Source organism: Bombina bombina, chromosome 3 (assembly GCF_027579735.1).
Source record: "Bombina bombina isolate aBomBom1 chromosome 3, aBomBom1.pri, whole genome shotgun sequence".
Lineage (NCBI taxonomy): Eukaryota > Metazoa > Chordata > Amphibia > Anura > Bombinatoridae > Bombina > Bombina bombina.
The window spans coordinates 309,650,197-309,669,863 of NC_069501.1; the positions used below are offsets into that span (position 1 = coordinate 309,650,197).

At 40.3% G+C, this 19,667-nt stretch overlaps 1 protein-coding gene across 5 annotated transcripts in view; it reads right to left on the minus strand.

Annotated features, from left to right (window-relative positions):
- Window positions 1–19,667, minus strand: part of CDKL5 (cyclin dependent kinase like 5) — a 1,071,204-nt gene that overhangs the window by 881,531 nt on the left and 170,006 nt on the right. The gene's annotated exons all lie outside the window — the stretch shown is intronic.

Here is a 19,667-nt window from a genome sequence, read left to right on the forward strand (position 1 = left end):
TGGGGCTGCGTTACGGAGCTTTACGCTCCTTTATTGCAGGTGTTAGGCTTTTTTTTTAGCTGGCTCTCCCCATTGATATCTATGGGGAAATCGTGCACGAGCACGTAAAATCAGCTCAAAGCAGCGCTGCTATTTAAGTGCGGTTTGGAGCTCAATTTTGCTCAATGCTGCAATATTGCCTGCTAACGCCGGGTTTTTGCAAACCTGTAAAAGCAGCGCTATAGGGAGGTGAACGGTGACAATAAATTGCAAGTTAGCACCGAGGGGCTCGTAACGCAAAACTCGTAATCTAGCCGATTGTGCTTAAGAGTTATTGAAGAGTCAGCACTAAATGCTTGAAATGCAAGTCTGTCAAAAAGATCTGAGATAATGAGGCAGTCTGCAGAGGATTAGATAAAAGGTAATCATAGAGGTAAAATGTATATGAATGTAACAGTGCTGGATATGCAAAACTGGGGAATGGGTAATAAAGGGAGATTATATATAAACTGTTTCCTACTGTGAGTGTTTCTGTGGGTGTCTGTGTTTATATCTTTGTGCTTTGGTTTGTGTCTATGAGTGTGTATGTATTTTTCTTCTGTGGGTCTCTCTGTGAGGGTGGGTGTGTATGTCTTTGCGCATCTTCTGTGGATGTCTATGAGGGTGTGTGCATATGTCTGAGCTTTTTCAATGGGTGTCTCTGTGAGGGTGTGTGTATGTTTGTCTTTGTGTATTTTCTCTGGATACCTCTGTGAGGGTGGGTGTGTATGACTGTTTTCTGTGGATGTCTCTGTGAGGGTGTGTGTGGGTGTGTGTGTGTGTGTATGTATGTCTGTGTTTTCTGTGGATGTCTCTGAGAGGGTGTGTGTTTTCTGTGGGTGTCTCTGTGAGGGTGTGTGTATGTTTTTGTGTGTTTTCTGTGGATGTCTCAGTGAGGGCGTGTGTATGTATGTCTTTCTGTGTTTTATGTGGTTGTCTTTGTGTGGTTGTGTGTGTGTGTATGTATTTGTGTGTTTTCTGTTGGTGTCTGTGTGTGTGTGTGTGCATGTCTGTGTGTTTTCTGAGGGCTGTCTCTGTCGGTGTTTCCTTGGGTGTATGTGCAAGTTTGAGTTTGTGTGTGTGTGTGTCCATTGTCTGTTCCTTTTTAGGACATTTTGACCTTACTACTGATTATTCACATCTTTCTACAGATTTTGAGATTAAAGAGACCTTTCCGGAAGTCACCAATCCACCATTTAACCTTTAAATTAATGTTTAGGCAGTTCAGTGCCCTTCCTTTCAGCCACTGCATGCTGTTGTCATCATTTAGTTGGCATCTTCCTTTACAAAAAGATGATCAGAACTAAATCTCCTTTTTTACAAAACTGTAGTTTACCTCATTACTTGTCAGGTCAATGTAAACAAGTGCTGAGTGTCTGTATCTGAGTGTGTTTCTTTGCGTGTCTGCTAGAGCAGGGGTTCTCAACCCAAGTGACCTCAAGGCCCGGTAAATTTTAGCCGGACCTGTCCAGGGCCCGGTAAACATCGGGAGTGGATTGAAAAGTGCTGAATATATATATATATGTGTGTGTGTGTAAAATATAATAATTCATTGGTGTCAGTGGGGAAAAAAAATAATATATATACATACATATATATATATATATATATATATATATATATACATACATACATACACACACACACACATTGGTGTACAGTGGGTTAATGATATAATAACTCATTGGTGGTATATATGCAGTTCCAGAAAGGATAAGCACAGGCCCTACGTAAGAGCAACCGCCAGGGTGCACATTTAATGTGAATAAATACCAAGCTGGGAGGACAAAGGCACTCACTGGACTTAAATATAAAAAAATATATATAATCTTTATTTAGCACATATTAAAATGCATATATGACTTTTAATATGTGCTAAATAAAGATTATATATTTTTTTATATTTAAGTCCAGTGAGTGCCTTTTTCCTCCCAGCTTGAGATATATATATATATATATATATATATACACACACACATTGGTGTCAGTGAGTTAATTATAATACAATTCATTGGTGTCAGTGGCCTAATTATTAAATTCATTGGTGTCAGTGGGCTTACTTAGCTTACTTACCTAACCGTCTGCTTCTAGTCACGCTCCCCACCGCTACACAATCACAGTACACAAGTGGTCATGCGCAGTAGCACTCTGACAGGCCCGTACGGAATTTCAGAGATGTAGAGTGGCGGGCCTATCAGGGTGAGCAGAGAAGTAGAGGTATGTCGGGTCGCGGCCCACCAGCAGGGCCGTCGCGGCCGGGTAGTGGGCTGCGGCCCGGCTGTTGAGAACCACGGTGCTAGAGTGTCTATATGTGAATCCTTATATGTGAGTGTGTGTGTGTGTGTGTATGTGTTTCAGTGTGTGAGTGTGTATGTGTGTGTGTGTGTATGTTACTACCTTTACAACATTTCCAAGTTTAAATAGACATTTAAGAATAAAGTGCATAAACGTTTAAGTCAATGGGTCAAAAATTGCACACGTCAAATGAGGGGGGGGGCTTGATCAATGGTTAAGTCAAGGGCCCCAAAATTTCTAGTGGCGGCCCTGCCTGATGAAACTGCTCTTTTAGGCTGAGGAACACATTGCAAGAGCTTTAATATATATATTTGAATGTATGTGCTAAATATAATTCATAGTTTTTAAACTATTATTAAATGTTTGCTTAGATACTACATTTGTTTCTGCCATCTGTTTACTGGGCAACTTGGAGGTACCAGTTAATTTATAGACACCACTTGATTGTGTTTTTGCATATGTTAATATATTTCATATTGTAGATACTTCAAGTTGTTTGTGACATCTCAGGATATGCTATGTGGCGCCCTCATTTTTGTTTTTCAGAAAACAAAAATTAGCTCTTGCTCGTAACTGGGGTGCTTGCTTGCCCCAGACATAGCCCGAGGTCCTTGATATACTTAGATATAACTAGAAGAATGGAGAAATAGGTGTTCCTCAGCAATAATAAAGCCAGTCTCTATGCAGAGATCTGAGATACCAAACCCAAACTAAAACCTAGTATATAAAGGAGCTCCATAGATTTTCAAGGATGACTGGGTAGTCTCTTTTGCAGGAATAAGGCTCCAACTTGAAAATTCTAATCTTTTTAGTAATGGTTTACCTATTTTACATATGATAGCGCCAAGATTGAATGTGCCTACAAAATACTGTCAGGCCTGTTGGGGATACCTTGTAAGCGGACACATGTGGACATTTTGGAACTTTCATTGCATTTTGAACTATTATTTTCTAGAACTTAAAGGGCCATGAAACCCACATTTTTTCTTTCATGATTTAGAAAGAGAATGCAATTTTAAACATCTTTCTAATTTACTTATATTATCTAATTTGTTTTATTCTCTTGATATTCTTTGCTGAAAAGCATATCTAGATATGCTCAGTAGCTGCTGATTGGTTTCTGCACATAGAAGCCTCGTGTGATTGGCTCACCATGTGCATTGCTTTTTCTTCAACTAAGGATATCTAAAAAATGAAGCAAAATAAATAATAGAAGTAAATTGTAATGTTGTTTATATTTGTATTCTCTATCTGAATCATGAAAGAAAGATTTTGGGTTTAGTGGCCCTTTAAGTACTATTTATCGGCTAGATTACGAGTTATGCGGTAAAAGCTGCTCGGTAATAACAGCGCTGGTATTACAGGTTTACAAAAACCTGGCGTTATCAGGCAAGAAGTGAGCGTGAAGCAAAACTGAGCTCCACACCGCACTCCAATACCAGCACTGCTGAAAGCCGCGGTGAGCTGGTTTTACGTGCTCGTGCACGATTTCCCCATAGACATCAATGGGGAGAGCCAGCTGAAAAAAAGTCTAACACCTGCAAAAAAGCAGCGTAAAGCTCCATAACACAGCCCCATTGATTCCTATAGGGAAAGAAAATTTATGTTTACACCTAACACCCTAACATAAATCCCGAGTCTAAACACCCCTAATCTGCCGCCCCCGACACCGCCGACACCTACATTATACTTATTAACCAATAATCTGCCGCTCCGGACAATCGCCGCCACTATAATAAACATATTAACCCCTAAACCGCCGCACTCCTGCATCACAAACACTACTTAAATATTATTAACCCCTAATCTGCCGCCCCCAACGTCGCCGCCACTATACTAAATTTATTAACCTCTAAACTTAAGTCTAACCCTAACCCTAACACCCCCTAACTTAAATATAATTAAAATAAATCTAAATAAAACCTACTATCATTACCTAAATAATTCCTATTTAAAATGAAATACCTATAAAATAAACCCTAAGCTAGCTACAATATAACTAATAGTTACATTGTAGCTAGCTTAGGGTTAATTTTTATTTCACAGGCAAGTTTGTATTTATTTTAACTAGGCAGAATAGTTACTAAATAGTTATTAACTATTTACTAACTACCTAGCTAAAATAAATACAAATTGACCTGTAAAATAAAACCTAACCTGTCTTACACTAACACCTAACCTTACACTACCAATTAAATAAATTACATTAATTAAATACAATTACCTAAATTACAAAAAAACAAACAAACACTAAATTACACAAAATAAAAAAAGAAATGATCAGATATTTAAACTAAGTACACCTAATATAATAGCTCTATCAAAATAAAAAAAGCCCCCCAAAATAAAAAAGAACCCTAGCCTAAACTCATTCTATTGGCTGTTCCAGTCGGCCAATAGAATGCGAGCTCAATCCTATTGGCTGATTGCATCAGCCAATAGGATTTTTTCACCTTTAATTCCGAATGGCTGATAGAATTCTATCAGCCAATCGGAATTCAAGGGACGCCATCTTGGATGACGTCACTTAAAGGAACCTTCAATCTGGAAGAGTCGTCGTAAGAAGAGGATGCTCCGCGTCGGATGGATGAAGATAGAAGATACCGTCTGGATGAAGACTTCTGCCCGTCTGGAGGACCACTTCTGCCGGCTTGGATAAAGACTTCTTGCTGCTTGGATGAAGACTTCTCCCGGCTTCGTTGAGGATGGATGTCCAGTCTTCAAAACTGTAAGTGGATCTTCGGGAGTTAGTGTTAGGTTTTTCTAAGGGTTTATTGGGTGGATTTTATTTTTAGATTAGGGTTTGGGCACTTGAAAAAGAGCTAAATGCCCTTTTCAGGGCAATGGAAAGCTTAGTTTTTTTTAGATTAGGATTTTATTTGGGGGGTTGGTTGTGTGAGTGGTGGGTTTTACTGTTGGGGGGTTGTTTGTATTTTTTTTTTTTTTTTACAGATAAAAGAGCTGATTTCTTTGGGGCAATGCCCCGCAAAAGGCCCTTTGAAGGGATATTGGCAGTTTAGTTTAGGATAGGGTTTTTCTTTATTTTGGGGTGCTTTTTTATTTTGATAGGGCTATTAGATTTATAATTATTTATTTTTTATTTTGTGTAATTTAGTGTTTGTCTGTTTTTGTAATTTAGTTAATTGTATTAATTTATATTAGTTAGTTGTAGTGTAAGGTTAGGTGTTAGTGTAAGACAGGTTAGGTTTTATTTTACAGGTAAATTTGTATTTATTTTAACTAGGTAGCTAGTAAATAGTTAATAACTATTTACTAACTATTCTACCTAGTTAAAATAAATACAAACTTGCCTGTAAAATGAAAATAAAACCTAAGATTGCTACAATGTAACTATTAGTTATATTGTAGCTAGCTTAGGGTTTATTTTACAGGTAAGTATTTAGTTTTAAATAGGAATTATTTAGGTAATGATTGGAATTTTTAATTCGATTTATTTCAAATTATATTAAAGTTAGTGGGTGTTAGGGTTAGACTTAGGGTTAGGTTTAGGGGTTAATAACTTTAGTATAGCGGCGGCGACGTTGGGGTGGCAGATTAGGGGTTAATACGTTTATTTTAGTGTTTGAGATGCGGGAGGGCCTCGGTTTAGGAGTTAATAGGTAGTTTATGGGTGTTGGTGTACTTTTTAGCACTTTAGTTATGTTTTCTGCTACAGCTTTATAGCGTAAAACCCATAACTACTGACTTTCAGTTTACGGTATGGATCTTGACGGTATTGGCTGTACCGCTCACTTTTTGGCCTCCCAGGCAGACTCGTAGTACCGTGGCAAAGGAAGTCCTATTGAAAAAGGACTTTTTGAAAGCTGCGGTAATTACATTGCGTTATGGCCAAAAAACTGTGCAGTGCAGAAATACCTGCAAAACTCGTAATACCAGCGGTAGTGAAAAAGAGCCTTAACGCTGCTTTTTCACCCATACCGCAAAACTCGTAATCTAGCCGTATGTTAGTTACATATGACAAATATTTGAAATTTACACTGATTCATGGATGGTTTTGATCTATGAACCTGGTTATTTCTCAAAATGTTAAAAATTACAATAAAAAAAAACAAAAAACAAGATTAATAAGTATCTTAATTGTGCATAATTAAATATTTTATGCAGAATTTATTTGGAGTTTTATGCCAGTGTAAAGGCTTAAACATGGTAAACTCTCAGTGGCAAAGGTAATCAGTATGTAAGGATATGCTTGATGAAAAAGATGAGAAGATCTGAAAATATATCTTTAAGATAAACAATATAGATATCTTAGCAGTAGAGGTGAAATCAGAACATACATGATAGCATAGTACCTTTATAGGTGGAAGTGAAAAGCCTGATGTCTCATAGCGGTACAATTACAGGACATTTATAATACATTTAGCCTTCCATGAAATGATTTGTATTCCAGACATCACTTGGAAAATGCTTTAGATTACTAGAACTGAATCTTGATTGAGAGTTGATTTGCACTTACGTGAACAGTGTTTATTTCATCTAGAATGTTTTGTTATTACTTTGCTGGGAGAGCCTTGCATTAATTTTCATTAAAGGGACATAAAACGGAGAAAAGAAAAATACTTGGTATGTGTGAGAGCATTTTATAATTACACTATACACTGAATATGAGCCAGTGAGACAATCAGGAATGCTTATGCACTTATTTGTTAATCATTGACCTGTGTACAGCTCAGGAGTAGAAGTGCCGCTGTGGCGCTCACTTTAATTAGGTGTTAACCGCCTTGCAGTGGTCAAGCACATAGTCACTGCAATTAGAAAAGACATAAAATATGTACTGTGCTTGACTGTAATTTTTTTATATATTTTTTTGTCTCTTTAATGTGTTAGAGCATTTTATTATTGCACTATTGCTTGTATATAACGATGTGTTAGCCCCTGTAGTTAAAGTCAGCTCCAGAGCAGGAATGCGCTGCTTGTACAAAGCTGAACATATATGGTGATGCAATGACAAGAGGCATATGTGTGTAGCCATCAATTACCAGCTTGCTCCTAGTCATACCAAAAGGACAAAGCAAATTTGGTAACAGAAGTTAAATGAAAAGACCATGAAACCTTTACGTCCCTTTAATTTAGCATTACAATTCATAATATAAATAGTGATTTCTGATCTAACATAAGACAGACCCATGTAAGCATTTTATGCTTTCATAAGCACGATATTTCTGCAGCCTGTAATTAAAGGGACATGAAACCCAATTTTTTTCTTTCACGATTCAGATAGAGAATACGTTTAAAAAGTTTCCAATTTACTTCTATAATCAAATTTGATTCATTCTCATGTTATTCCTTGTAAAAGCGATGCCTAGGTACGTAGTGTGCACATGCCTGAAGCACTGCATGACAGGAAATAGTGCTCTTGCTAATGTATAACACTGCTGCCATATACACTGCTACCTTCCTACTTTTCAACAAACAAAAAGGACAAAGGAATAATAGGCTGCACTGGTAGAAAAGGAGTTTAAAATCCAGTGAATTTATTCAAAACATGATTAAAACATAAAAAGTTCCCAAAGCACACACAAGCTATTGCATACAACTCCAGCACACAGGAGCTGCCTCCGACGCGTTTCCTGCTTAGAACAAGCACTTCATCAGGGATCTTTTACTACATATAAGCCGCATTGCGCTCTTTTGAATAATGTGTGTGAATGCTGCAACAAAAAAATTGTACTTTTCAACAAAGGATAACAAGAAAAAGTGGAACATTTGATAAGAGAAGTACATTGTACAGTAAAGTTGTTTAAAATTGTATATTCTGTCTGAATCATGAAAGAAATTTTTTGGGTTTATGTCCCTTTAAGATTTTTCTGAGGACCTGTAATAAACTAATATTCAGCTAGATTACAAGTTTTGCGGTATGGTGCGGTACGGCTATACTGCTGAAAAATTGGCCATTGCGTGTGGAACCGCAGGTCTCCCGTATTACAAGTGGCGATGGTATAGCTATACCGCAAGCATTTTAGCTTGTAACGCAACGATCCATTCCACACTCAAAAAATTACGTTTGAGTGCTGGATTTTCCATTGTGCCGCATTACAGGTTGTCTGGTCCGGCTAAAATGCTTGCGTTATAGCCTATTCCACAATCTGAGAACAGTAGTTATGGATTTTGCAAAAAATAAATGTTTCACAAAAACATTTCACAAAATTCATAACTAAAATGTTACAAAGTACACTAACACCCATAAACTACCTATTAACCCCTAAACCGCCACCCTCCCACATCGCCAACACTATATAAACCTATTAACCCCTAAACCGCCGCCCCCCACATCGCCACAACTAAATAAACCTATTAACTTCTAGTCCACGGCCCACACTATATAAACCTATTAACCCCTAAACCGCCACCGCCCATATCGCCAACACTATAATAAAGTATTAACCCCTAAACCACCAGCCCCCTACATTGCAAAACACTAAATTAAAATATTAACCCCTAAACCTAACACCCCTAACTTTAAATTAAAAGTTACAATAAAACTATCTTAAAATAAAAAAAAGCGTACCTGTGAAATAAAAAAAATTAAAAAAAAACTTAGTTCAAACTATAAATTAACCTAACATAACAATTCTATTAAAATAAAATAAAAACATAAGTTATGCTGGGGCGTGTCCGTGCAGCGTTCGGGGAAGGACGCATCTTCTGAGGGCTCCGGCCGAATGTGCACTAACAGCAACATCACGTATATATCTTATAAAGACATCACAATTCTAGCAGATGTGGTCCCATATCTGCTTTTCTTGCTGTTTTCATGACTATGGGGACTCGGCTCGGAACATTAAGGCCTAGGGCGGCGGCCCACTGTTAGGTAACTCCCCCGGGGAAGAAACAGGGTTATTGGTGCTGTCGGACCATTCCGACTTACCGATTCTTCACCATCACACAGCCCTCATTTAGAGTAACATTGAGCAGAACAGGCAATCTAAAACGAACAACCCTATAGAAGTGCGCACCCCTATTTCCACGTTGCGGTCCACAAGATCATTTTAAGATGGCGACCGTATGGGAGACAAGCTTAGAGCAGGAGCTGGAGCAGCGCTTTGCTAAACTGGAAACTATTCTTCTTAGAATATATCAGCGATCACCTCCGCTAGACTGCACAAAGAACACTCCACCACCGATAAAGCACATAACTGCAAGAGACCCAGTACAGACCCCTACAATACCCACAAACAAAGATGGCGACCGGAGGGATATTATAATAAGGAGTAAACCTCCATGTACAGAAAACCTTCTGATACAGCTGACAGAGCGGGATCTACATAAAACAGCAAGGGATGAAAAGAATAACCCTTACAACAAAGAGGCAGCCTTGAATGACTTTCACTTGCAGACCGCGCTGAAGGGCTCCGGTATGGTAGCAAGGACAGCATATAATTCATGACCATTCCTATACCTTCCGATACTGGTAAATCAGCCACGACTAGCCCCGACAAACAGATGGGTCCTGATGCTGACATCAACTTGGCAACACTGGTGCAGAAACCCCTCATTGTGGAACTACCATCGGCATATGGTGAAACCGGAACACTTACATATATAAATACCAAATCTAGTCAGACCCGACATGCACTGGCCAATTTACTCCAGCTACTTATTGACGGGGATCCCCCCTCTGGACACGGCTCTAGATAGACTGTATATGAGAACCCATCTTCTCCCTGGCACTCCAGGGAAAAAGCTGAGCATAAAAACAGTCCCATTACTTTCTGGCAACGGAAACCTGGTATTTTCATAGAGATAAATAAAAAGAGAGAAGCGCTCAACCTGGGAACAAACAATAGCATAATAGCTTGTTCTATGGCTAGTTACCACCCAAGAAGCAGCCTCTTTTTGCTGAACATGTGCCTTTCACAGAGAAGAACTTTCCTGAAGCATATCAGTCTGGTCCTGACTTCACAGTACAGTCCAGCCCCGAAATACCAGGCAATCCCTCTCTGAACGAGAGAAACAACAAAACCCCAGACGTACGTTTCGGCCTATTGTGGGCCTCGTCAGTGAGGTGCAGCCATATCCCTCTAGGCACACTGAGCAACGGGTCCACGTCTGGATTCCCGCATCCCACTTAAGGAGACTTCTCCAAGTGTCATAATTTGCATAAATAAAAAGAGAGAAGCGCTCAACCTGGGAACGAACAATAGCATAATAGTTTGTTCTATGGCTAGTTACCACTAAAAGTTATGCTTACCTGATAATTTAATTTCTATCTGTATGAGGAGAGTCCACGGCATAATTCCTTACTGTTGGAAAATACTGAACCTGGCCACCAGGAGGAGGCAAAGACACCCCAGCCAAAGGTGTAAATACTCCCCCTACTTCCCACATAGCCCAGTCATTCTGCCAAGGGAACAAGGAACAGTAGGAGAAATAAAAGGGTATAAATGGGGCCAGAAGAGAAAACCTAATTTTGGTTCATTAATTGGAGTATACGGGCGGAGGCCGTGGACTCTCCTCATACAGAAGGAAATTAAATTATCAGGTAAGCATAATTTATATTTTCCTTCTTAATATGAGGAGAGTCAACGGTATCATTCCTTACTGTTGGGAAAACTATACCCAAGTTTTAAAAGGACACTGAATGATAACGGGAGAAGTAAAAAAGATGCAGGACCCTAATCTGAGGGCACCATAGCCTGCAAAAGCTTTCTCCCAAAAGCAGCTTCAGCCGAAGCAAAAATGTCAAGCTTATAAAATTTTTTAAAAGTATGTAAGGAAAACCAGGTAGCCGCCTTACAAATCTGATCCATAGAGGCCTTGTTCTTAAAGGCCCAAGAGGTAGCCACCGCTCTAGTGGAATGAGCTGTAATCATCTGAGGAGGTCTAAGCCCCGCTGACTCATAAGCTAAGCATATAATACTCCTCAACCAAAAAGATAAGGAAGTTGAAGAAGCCTTCAGACCCTTACGCTTCCCAGAATAGATAACAAATAAGGAAGAAGTTTGTCCATAATTTGGATGTGGTTCGAGCTTTGAAGTTTTATCTTCAAGGTACTAAGGATTTTAAAGTAAACGTTCCTTCGAAGGAGGATGATTAGGACACAAGGAAGGAAACACAATCTCCCGATTGATGTTGCAATCAGACACAACCTTAGGAAGAAAACCCAAGCAGTAACAAAGGACAGCCTTATCAGTGTGGAACACCAGATAATGAGGCTCACATTGCAAGGCAGCTATTTCAGAAACTCTGCATGCTGATGCAATAGCCAATAGAAAAAGAACCTTCTAGGACAACAATTTGATGCATAGGCTCAAACGGAGCCCGTTGCAAAACCTTAAGAACAAGATTCAAACTCCAAGGTGGAGCATTAGATCTAAACAAAGGTCTGATCCTAATCAGAGCCTTAACAAAAGATTGCACATCAAGGAGCTCTGCGAGCCTCTTGTGCAGGAAAACAGATAGTGCCGAAATCTGTCCCCTCAGGGAACTGGCAGAAAGGCCCTTCTCCAGACCCTCCTGGAGAAAAGAAAGTATTCTGGCAGGCTTAACCTCATGCCAGGCTAAACCACGTTCTTCACACCAGAACAAGTAAGCTCTCCACACCTTATGATAGATGCAACGAGTAACAGGCTTACGAGCCTGAATGAGAGTATCAATAACCCTCTCAGAGAAACCTCTCTTGGCTAGGACTAAGCATTCAATCTCCACGCAGTCAGCATCAGAGAATCTAGATTTTGATGAACAAAAGGACTCTGTTCCAGCAGATCCCTTCAACAAGGTAACTTTCATGGAGGAGATGAGGACATCCCTACCAGGTCCGCGAACCATATCCTTTGCGGCCACGATGGAGCAATCAGTATCACTGATGCCTGTTCCTGCTTGATGCGGGCCACTACACGAGGAAGAAGTGGTAACGGCGGGAAAATGTAAATCAGATTGAACCTCCAAGGCACTGCTAATTCATCTATTAGCTCTGCTAGAGGATCCCTGAACCTCGACCCATATCTGGGTAGCTTGGAATTGAGCCGGGATACCATGAGATCTATCTCCGGCGTCCCCCATTTGTTGCAAATCTCTGCAAACACCTCGGGATGGAGAGACCATTCCCCCAGATGAAAGGATTGTTTGCTGAGGAAATCCGCTTCCCAGTTGTTCACACCCGGAATGTGGATCGCTGACAGCGAGCAGTTGTGGGCCTTCACCCACTCTAGAATCCCAGATACTTCCCTCATTGCTAGGGAGCTTCTCGTTCCCCCCTGATGGTTGATGTAAGTCACAGAGGTTATGTTGTCTGATTGGAATCTGATAAACTGGGACACACCCAGAAGAGGCCAAGCCTTCAGAGCATTGAAGATTGCCCGAAGTTCCAGAATGTTGATCGGGAGGGAGGATTCCTCTCGAATCCACAGGCCCTGTGCCTTCCTGGCAAACCAAACAGCTCCCCATCCTGATAGACTTGCGTCCGTAGTCACAATTTCCCAGGATGGTCTCAAGAAGGATGTCCCTTGGGACAGGTAATCTGGACAGAGCCACCAGGAGAGCAATTCTCTCGACCGGTTATCCAGAGAAATCTGTTGAGACAGATCCGAATGATCGCCGTTTCACTGTTTCAGCATGCACAGCTGTAGCGGTCTGAGATGGAATCTGGCAAAAGGAATGATGTCCATGCTGGACACCATGAGACCAATCACCTCCATACAACGAGCCACAGAGGGCCTTAAGGAGGTCTGGAGGGCAAGACAAGCAGATGTTAGGCTTGTAACGTCTCTGGTCTGTAAGGAATATCTTCATGGATGGAGTCTATTATTGTCATGATTATAGGTGTATGCCTTTAGGACCTATAGCAGCCCCTATAAAAGGCTCCTCCTCCTGAGACTCATTGCTAGGTAATTTGTTTCCAGTATAGACCTACGTCTCCTGACTGTTACTACTAGCCTTGTGTATCTCTCCAAGTTTATTAACAAAGATAGTGGCAGGCTTTGTATTCCTCTAACCAGTGCTACTAACTTTCTACAGCTCTAACCTGCATGATCGTTGCCTCAACAACTTACTCCTTGTACTTCGTATCCTGTGAGAGCACTCCGCTTTTGAATCCATTTAACAGGTAACCGGAGCCTTCCCTCTCTCCCTGTCAGCAGCGCAGCTCTCCTCAAGCAGCCACGCTGATCTACTCACTACCTGACGTCATCAGATGCCGTCTTCTCAGAGCTGCAGCGGATTTACTTGGAGCACGTTATACTTCTTCCACAACATATCGGTATACCTAATTATTACTTTAAAACATACTTGATATTTGTCTGCATTTCATGTGTGCCTCTTACTGCTTATGCGGAGAACTTTGATATGTTACTATACTAATCTTAACGCTAACTAAAGCCTGCATATACTTGAGAGACGTTCATATTCAATCCAAGCATAACGAGTTTATCTGCTTGCTGCATTTGGGGAACATTGGGATTGTTTGCATCTCAGTAACCAAGCTATCATATTTCAAATTGCTTCTGTGATAAACCCTTTCATTGCTGAATATCGCAACTACTTCTAATTCAATTATGTTATGCTGATTCTAACCACCTAATTTGTTATATGAACTGCCTGCATAATCTGATACAAGTAACAAGCTAAAGTGAATTTTAGTTTCAATTGATTATATCTGCTTGCTCATTTTCTATTCACTCACCTCTGCCTGTTTGTTATACAAGGAGCATTACAATCAGTGTGTATTCTAATACAGCTTCTCATTTACTAAACTAATTCCATTTATTATTGTTAGGGATCCTGATTTGGGCAAATGCTCTAATCTCCCTACTTAGACTATCTTATGACTGTATAGTCATCCCCCAGTCTGTGAGCATAACAGGACTTAGAAGGTTTCTTTTGAGTCCGAGGTTTGGTGTGAGACTGGGTGGTTTTAGAAGAAAACCTGTTATTACATATTCAGTAGGTTCTGTTAAAGTTTCAAGAAATCATTTGCATAAGCATCACAATTATAGTACCCAGGAATTCCACCCTGGTACTGGGAATAAGAGAACTCTTTTCTAAGTTTATCTTCCATCCATGAGATCGAAGAAGAAACAGAAGAGATTTCAAATGGTCTTCTGCCAGATGACAAGATGGTGCGTGAACCAGAATATTGTCCAAGTATGGAGTTACTGCTATACCTCTGGTTCTGGCAACTGCAAGCAGAGCCCCTAGAACCTTCGTAAAAACTCTTGGAGCAGTAGCTAGACCAAAAAGAAGTGCAATAAACTGGAAGTGCTGGTAAAAGGAACGCAAACCTTAGGAACTTGACGTGTTCCTTGTGGATTGGAACATGAAGGTAAGCATCCTTCAGATCTATAGTGGTCATGAATGTAAAATAAATATACCAAATATCACAAAAGAACAAGATAAAGAATAAATGTGATAATAATATAAGATAACACAATGCGAGTAATCATTTGTTACAAAACAACTATTTCCTCACGAGACGTTACAGCTTTACACTACGTTGCAATTTTCTGTTTCCTTCTCTATGGGATCTCACTGAGGAACGCTAGCAAGCTGAATATTCTACCCAGAGGACTCGGATATATCCTTACTTATGAACTTTTTTGATTTTGTGTTATCTTATATTATTATCACATTTATTCTCTATAGTGGTCATGAACTGTCCGTCCTGAACTAAGTGAAGGATGGACCTTATCTCCATCTTGAACAAGGGGACAGATAGGAATTTGTTTAAGCACTTTGGGTCCAGAATCTGACAGAAAGTACAGAAAGGCTTCTCTCTTTTCTGGCCTGGAAGACAGGCATGATAGGAGGAATCTGCCCCTGGGTGGATGAGACTTGAAACCTATCTTGTATCCCTGAGTGATGACTTCCAGGACCCACGGGTCCTGCACGTCCCCAAACCAAGCATCTGAAAAGAGCGTCAGTCTGCCCTATACATGATCCAGAACCGGATCGGGGCTGCCCCTTCATGCCAACTTTGTCTCAGCAGGCTTCTTGCTCAGCTTGGATTTATTCCAGGACTGAGCTGGCTTCCAAATACTATTGGATTGCTCGGACTTTGCAGAGGGCTGCTGGTGTTGGGATTTATCAGATCGAAAGGAACGAAAATTAGAACCTTGTCCCTTATGCTTGTTCCTCTTATCCTGCGGAGATAATAGAGTCCAGGCCTGGACTAAATAAAATCTTTCCGTTAAAGGGGAGGGAAAGAAGTCTGGACTTAGAAGTCATGTCTGTAGACCAGGACTTCAGCCAGAGCACCCTACAGGCTTGAACAGAAAAACCTGAAGCTTTAGCATTCAGGCAAATAATTTGCATATTTGCATCAGAAATAAAATAATTGGCAACCCTTAAGGGCTTAATTCTTTCCTGGATCACATCGATGGGACCCTCGACCTCGATCAACTCAGATAAGGAGTTGCACCAGTAGGTAGTTGCTCCAGCAACCACAGCAACAGCCGCTGCCGGTTGAAACAAAATATCCCGTATGTTGAAAAATCTTAACAGAGTTTCTATCTTCTTATCCATGGACTCTTTGAACGACAAATTATCCTCAAGCGGGATAGGAGTGTGTTTAACAAGCGTGGAGATACTGCCATCCACCTTGGGGATGGAACCCCACAACTCCAATTGAGAGTCCGGAACCGGGAACCATTTCTTAAAGGAAGACAAAGGGAAAAAGGAAGAACCAATCCTTTCCCATTCATTCTTAATAATGTTCGCCATCTTTACACGAACCAGAAATGTTTGTGGCACAACCCTGTTCTCGTAGACCTTATCTAATTTAGGAATCAAAGGTTCCTCAGGCAATTTGGGCTCTGGAACCTCTAACATAGCCAAAACTTCCTTCAACAGAAAGTGTAAAATGTTCAATCCTAAATCTAAAAACTGGTTCCTCCGCAGCGGGTGGTTTAGAGGCAGCAGACTCCGACTCAGAAAGTGCTCCCTCAGAGGCACTTTTATCATCGGATAATCTTGTATTAGATAAATCCAACAAACTAGTTGATGACCCCTGGGAAGGATAGGAATATTTGACCTTTCACTTGCGCTTAGCAGGGCGAGTTAAAGCACTAAAGGCCGCAGACACCGCCTTTTGTAACTGTGCAGTAAAGTCCGGCAGTAAAAATCCCCCTTCAGATAGAGGATTAGTGAGTGCTACTGGAAGCTGCATGTGTATTAGGAGATGACTGTAGGGTGCGCACCTCACGGGATGGAGACTCCTCAGAAATGGATGGCTCAGTGGTATCAAACATATTAACCTTCTTTGACATGATTACTTTATCAAGGCATGTGGAACATAGTTGAGCGGGCGGGTATACTGCAGCCTCCTCACAATATAGACAGGTATTAGACTTAGGTAAAGAGGGAGTACTCTCTAACGCATCAGAATCCTCCATAGCTTGTGCTTACAAAGCAGACTATTGATTAATAAGAAAAAATGGCACCTTTATATCCCCAATGGCTGGGGCACTCACCACCTTCTTCTTGGGTAACCAGCACGGTCAGGAAAGAGGAAATAAGGTGTGACCACACCCGGTCACATGGTGCACATGAAAGCGCCAAGCCTTTCAAGCTGCGCAGCTCAAAAAACGAAATTAAAAACCTGTACGTTCCAACAACTGCCTGAGCTCAAAAAACATCTCACACATGTCACAGCATAATCAAATAAACTTATGTGATTAATCCCCACTGTTCAAAAATCCCCCTCATGATATTAACCCTTGATTCCATACAGATAAAAGGAGACACACTGTGACCCTGTCTTCTGTCGTTATCATATGTGTAAAAAATGAAACGATCTTTCCGGAATCTATGCCGTGGAACAGAAACACAGCCTCTCAAGTGTGACAGTCTTGTAGCATCGCTCCTGACATGGACTTTTGAGTGATGGAAGCAGGCAGTGAAACTCGTCAACATTAATTGCTTAGGAGCTGTTAATACGAGTCTGGATGGGTTCGCAGAAAGACTCTCCCTGCATCTCCAGACCCTAACATTCGTCAATGCTCTCACTTAGAGGCTGACAAGACTACTTAAAACTCCAGTCCCATTTTGAAGGGTAGATACCCTTCACAAGGAAATACTCCGAATCTTCTGACACTTCTCTGCCAACCTCCTGTGACGAAAGGCAAAGAATGACTGGAATATGAGGAAAGTAGGGAAAGTATTTAAAGGGACACTGAACCCAAATGTTTTCTTTCAAGATTCAGATAGAGCATGCAATTTTAAGCAACTTTCTAATTTACTCCTATTATCAAATTTTCTTCATTCTCTTGGTATATTTATTTGAAATGCAAGAATGTAAGTTTAGATGCCGGCTCATTTTTAGTGAACAAACACCTGGGTTGTCCTTGCTGATTGGTGAATAAATTCATCCACCAATAAAAAGTGCTATCCAGAGTTCTGAAACCCAAAAAAAGCTTAGATGCCTTCTTTTCAAATAAAGATAGCAAGAGAACGAAGAAAAATTGATAATAGAAGTAAATTAGAAAGTTGCTTAAAATTGCATGCTCTATCTGAATTGTGAAAGACAAAATTTGGGTTCAGTGTCCCTTTAAGCCTTTGGCTGGGGTGTCTCTGCCTCCTCCTGGTGGCCAGGTTCAGTATTTCCAAGCAGTAAGGAATGATGCCGTGGACTCTCCTCATATTAAGAAGGAAACAAACTACAAATTAAAAATCCTAAATTACATGATTAAATAAACCTAACACTACAAACAAAAATTAAAAAAATATAACATTACAAAAAATAAAAAAAAATACAATTACGAAAAATAATAAAAACACTAAGATTACAAAAAATAAGAAACAAAATAGTACACCTAATCTAATAGCCCTATAAAAACAAAAAAGCCACCCCAAAATTAAAACACCCCCTAACCTAACGATAAACTACCAATAGCCCTTAAAAGGGCCTTTTGTAGAGCATTGCCCTAAGTTAAACAGCTCTTTTACCTAAAAAATTCCAAAGTCCCCCTAACAGTAACCCCCCACCCACCCAACCAACCCCCCCAAAAAAAAAAAAAAAAACTAAGTCTAAAAAAAAAAACAAAAACAAAAAAAAAACTTAGCTACCCATTGCCTAAAGGGGCATTTGTATGGGCACTGCCTTTAAAAGGGCATTCAGCTCTTTTACTGCCCATCCCTAATCTTTAAAAAAAAAATAAGAAACTAACACTAACTACTCACGGTTCCTGAAGTCTGGAAAGCCATCTTCATCCAGATGGCGACATCTTGATCCATCGCGGGGGCATCTTCACCCTGGTGGCGCGGAGTTGTGGAGGCGTGAAGCATCATCACCGGCCACAGATATCCATGGAAAATCCTCTTCATACAATCACCGCCGTACACTGAAGCTTGACTGCAAGGTACCCGTTTAAAAATGGGGTACCTTGCAATCCTTTTGGCTGACATTTTCAAATCAGCCAATAGGATAAGAGCTACTGAAATCCTATTATCTGATTTGAACAGGTTTATATAATGTTAGCGATGTGGGTGGGTGGCGTATTAGGGGTTAATAGGTTTATTTAATAGACGCGATGTGGGGGCTGGCGGTTTAGGGGTTACTAGGTTTATTTAGTGTCAGGGCGGCGGATTAGGGGTTAATAACTTTATTTAGTGTTAGCAATGTCAGGGGGGGGGGCGGACTAGCGGTATTTAGACTAGGGGTTTATGTTAGGTTTTAACATAATTTCTCCCCTTAGAGATCAATGGGGTTGCGTTACAGCGATCGCCATTCCGCGATCGCAGGTGTTCGTTTTTTCTAACACTCTCTCCCCATTGATGCCTATGGGGGAAAGTGTGCACGAGCATGTAAAGTCAGGCCTTGGGTTTTGTGCGGTATGGAGCTCAACGCACCATACCGCACAACAAGAGAAGGTTTTTCAGTAACTTGTAATGGCAGCGCTATGGAAAGTGCGATAACGCTAATTTGTTTGCGTTATTTACGCACCTAGTATAGCGCAAAACTTGTAATCTTGCTGATAGTGAGTGAGACTCAAAATTAATTAAATACATTAAGACCTTGTTTGCTGCATGTTTTTCAATAGCCAACTCCACTCACCGCTTGAATTATTTGGAGGAGCCAATGCAGACTTGTTACTGGAGTAGACAAGGCTAGCCAGTGTCGCCATGTTAGCAAAATTGCCATTGTTTTGTAGTTGTTTATCTAATCTCTGCTGAAGCGAACAAGGGAGAGATATAGGGCAGGCTTAGGTCTGTAAAGCCTGTCATGAGCACTACCATTTGTCAGAAATTTTAATATATATATCTTAATTTTCAGACTGAAATATGAAAAAGGGGGCAAAATAAATAACGTATACTGAATAGTTGTTTCACTACACAAAATTTTAAAATATTGCATATTAAAATCTAAGTCCCTTTAATGTAGACTTATATGTAAATGGTTA